This window comes from Siphateles boraxobius, unplaced genomic scaffold, assembly GCF_051911475.1.
Source record: "Siphateles boraxobius isolate OS27281-9 unplaced genomic scaffold, OSU_SipBor_1 108, whole genome shotgun sequence".
Lineage (NCBI taxonomy): Eukaryota > Metazoa > Chordata > Actinopteri > Cypriniformes > Leuciscidae > Siphateles > Siphateles boraxobius.
Window position 1 is genome coordinate 513965 of NW_027508709.1, and position 3536 is coordinate 517500.

At 37.3% G+C, this 3536-nt stretch overlaps 1 long non-coding RNA gene across 1 annotated transcript in view; it reads left to right on the plus strand.

Moving 5' to 3' along the window:
• Positions 1 to 2771: 2771 nt before the first annotated feature.
• Positions 2772 to 3536, plus strand: part of LOC143756680 (uncharacterized) — a 28692-nt gene continuing 27927 nt past the window's right edge. Inside the window, exons 1-2 of the long non-coding RNA XR_013210308.1 lie at positions 2772 to 3030; positions 3128 to 3271. This is a non-coding gene — a long non-coding RNA (uncharacterized LOC143756680). The remainder of the gene's footprint in view (positions 3031 to 3127; positions 3272 to 3536) is intronic.

Sequence of the window (3536 nt, forward strand, 5' to 3'; positions counted from 1 at the left end):
CAGTAGCACCTGTAACTCCTGCAACTCCTGTAACTCCTGTAACTCCTGTAACTCCAGCAACACCTGTAACTCCTGTAACTCCAGTAACTCCAGTAACTCCAGCAACACCTGTAACTCCTGCAACTCCTGTAACTCCGGTAACTCCAGTAGCACCTGTAACTCCTGCAACTCCTGTAACTCCTGTAACTCCTGTAACTCCAGCAACACCTGTAACTCCTGTAACTCCAGTAACTCCAGTAACTCCAGCAACACCTGTAACTCCTGCAACTCCTGTAACTCCAGTAACTCCAGTAGCACCTGTAACTCCTGTAACTCCAGTAACTCCTGTAGCTTCTGTAACTCCTCTAACTCCAGTAACTCATGTAACTCCAGTAACACCTGTAACTCCAGTAACTCCTGTAACTCCAGTAACTCATGTAACTCCAGTAACACATGTAACTCCTGTAACTCCAGTAACTCCTGTAACTCCTGTAACTCCTCTAACTCCTGTAACTCCTGTAACTCCTGTAACTCCTGTAACTCCAGTAACTCCTGTAGCTCCTGTAACTCCTGTAACTCCTGTAACACCTGTAACACCTGTAACTCCTGTAACTCCTCTAACTCCTGTAACTCCAGTAACACCTTTAACTCCTGTAACTCCTGTAACTCCAGTAACTCCTGTAGCTCCTGTAACTGCTCTAACTCCAGTAACTCATGTAACTCCTGTAACTCCGAGCCTCTTCCCTGAGAGAAAGAACGCAAGCAAAGGATGTGCAAAAGAGAGAAAGTATGTTATAAATTAACTGGACTTTTAACAGGGACAGCCAGGAAAATAATAAGGAATAAATCCATAGGATGTTCTGCGTTCAATACAGCATTTTGATTACGATATTTACATTAATGCATTTGACAGATGCTTTTATCTAAAGCAACTTACATTGCATTAAAAGAAAACATTTGATCAGTTCATGCATTCTCTGAGAATCAAACACATGACCTTGACAGTGTTATTTTAGTATCATTGATATATACTACTATAGTTTTTATTAATATTTTGAGTTAGATTTTATTTTTATATTTTCTGTTTTCATTTTAATTTGGGTTAAAGTTTTAATAATTTTGTTGTATTATTTGCCATTTATTATTATTATTATTATTATTATTATTATTATTATTATTCTAAATATGTCTATATCATTTTGTTAACTTTTAGTTTTAGCTTTTTTAGCACTTCAACTTAAACTAAACAAAATTCAGAAATGTTTCTAATTTCTATCCGACATAAAATATTTTTTATTTAATATTTAATTTAAGTTAATGTTAATTTTATTTAAAATAATTAAAAATCTTTATGGTTTTATTTAATTTATTTAGTTGTCAGTACTCAGTAAGTACTGTTTGACGTACTCAGTTATTTTAGTACGTCAAATTAAACAAAACAAAAATAAGAAATGTTGCGTTGGCAATACGTTGAAATAAAATGTAGAGAGAATATTTAAATCATAAAATTTTTGTTATTTAAAAATATTATTTATTTTTATTATTTTTATTTGTACCATTTAAAAATATATTTATTATATTTTATTTTATTTTAGTTAATATTAATTTCATTTCAAGTAATGAAAATGTTTTTTATGGTTTTAGTTTTAGTTGACAGTAATAACCCTGCTTTGGCATTGCTAATATGTCACAAACGCTGTTGAAAGAAAGAGTTTAACTCGGATTAAACCAGAAACATTCCTTTAAGGGCCCTCGAGTCCGTTCGATTTATTCCTCCACTTTAGAAAGTTTGGGATCATGACACACTGAACAAGAGCTTTTAAACTTTAATGTGACACACGGAACAGCCTCTTACGGATCATGTGATTTCCGTATTCTGACTCTATAATCTGATCCCTGTGATGTGGGAAAATTGTGGCTGTACAAATAGATCATATGAAATTTCCAGGATAAAGCGGAACAGAAACCGACTGTAGACTCTAGCAACCACATAGAACACCTTAGCAACACCTAGTTACTATACAGAACACCCTAGCAACACCCTAGACACAAAACATCCTTTCAAAACCCTAGCCACACAGAACACCTTAGCAACACCTAGTAACCACACATAACAACTTAAGAAACACACTAGCAACCACATAGAACACCTTAACAACACCTGACAACCACGCGGAACACCTTGGCAACACCCTAGCAACCACACTCTAGCAACCACATTGAACACCTTAGCAACACCCTCACATCCATACAGAAAAGTGTAGTAACAAACAGCAACCACACGTACACAATAGCAACACCCAGGCAACAGAACACCTTAAGCAACATCCAGCAACCACACCTACCCTAGCAACACCCTAGCATTCATAACCCTTCATAACACTAAATAAATAGCAACCACAAATACATTCTAGCAAAATCCTACCCTGGCAACCACACAGAACACCTTGGCAACACCCTAGCAAACACATTCTAGCAACCACACAGAACAACTTAGCCACCAGCCACTTTCTTTACTATGATCTAATGGCATCTAATTTTTTTTAATACTTTTTATTTACCAAAAGAAGCCTAGTACACCACACAGAACAACTTAAGCAACACACAAGCAAACCACATAGAACACCTTAACAACACCTGGCAAGCATACAGAACACCTTGGCAACACCATAGCAACCACACAGAACACCTTGGCAACACCCTAGCCACCACATTCTAGCAACCACACAGAACACCCTGGCCACCAAACGCTTTCTTTACTAAGATCTAATGTCTCTTTTTTTTAAATACTTTTTATTTACCAAAAGAAGCAGCCATTCCATTCACAATATTTACAGTGAATTCAGATGCATATAAACATGAAAAGAAAGTCCTCTGAGTCTGCACTGGAAGACAAGAGAGCGTGTCAAAACTAGCTGACCATTCCCATCATACAGTAATCAATGAAACAAAGCTGTCCACACGTTACATCGCTATATGTTTATAGATCAGACAACATCATTGATCCTGATGTGGGTTTGTGGATGTCACATTGCTGTGGGACTCGGACAGGTATGAAAACAAGCTAAATGAATGCCAACACAAACTAACCTCATGCAGACGTCAGAGAACACCTCATGTAACGTTTGATTTGAATATTTTTCTGTAGAGAACACACACTCATCCTACGTCACGTAATGGAAATATTTATAATGCGACCCTGCATTCCGAGGAGGATTTATGAACGCTTGAATCAAGCTCTTGTGATCATCAGACCATCAACATCATTACGCTTCCACACTGACAATGAAAGGTAAGGTGGAAGAAACCCACGAGTCTGTAAACACATTCCCAGCAGAAGCACATCGGCTTCAGGGATTTAGCACTTCAGTTTCTGACTGGAAAACATTGACATTATCATGTCTCTCTGCACGCCCGTTGGCATACACAATCTTAATGACATTAAGGCTATCAGGAGATCAGTAATCCGCTCGCACTGTTACTCAGGAACACAGAGCTCTGCTCAAGAACGCTAATAAACTCAATTCATTCCGACTGATGTTAGACAGAATGTGTGA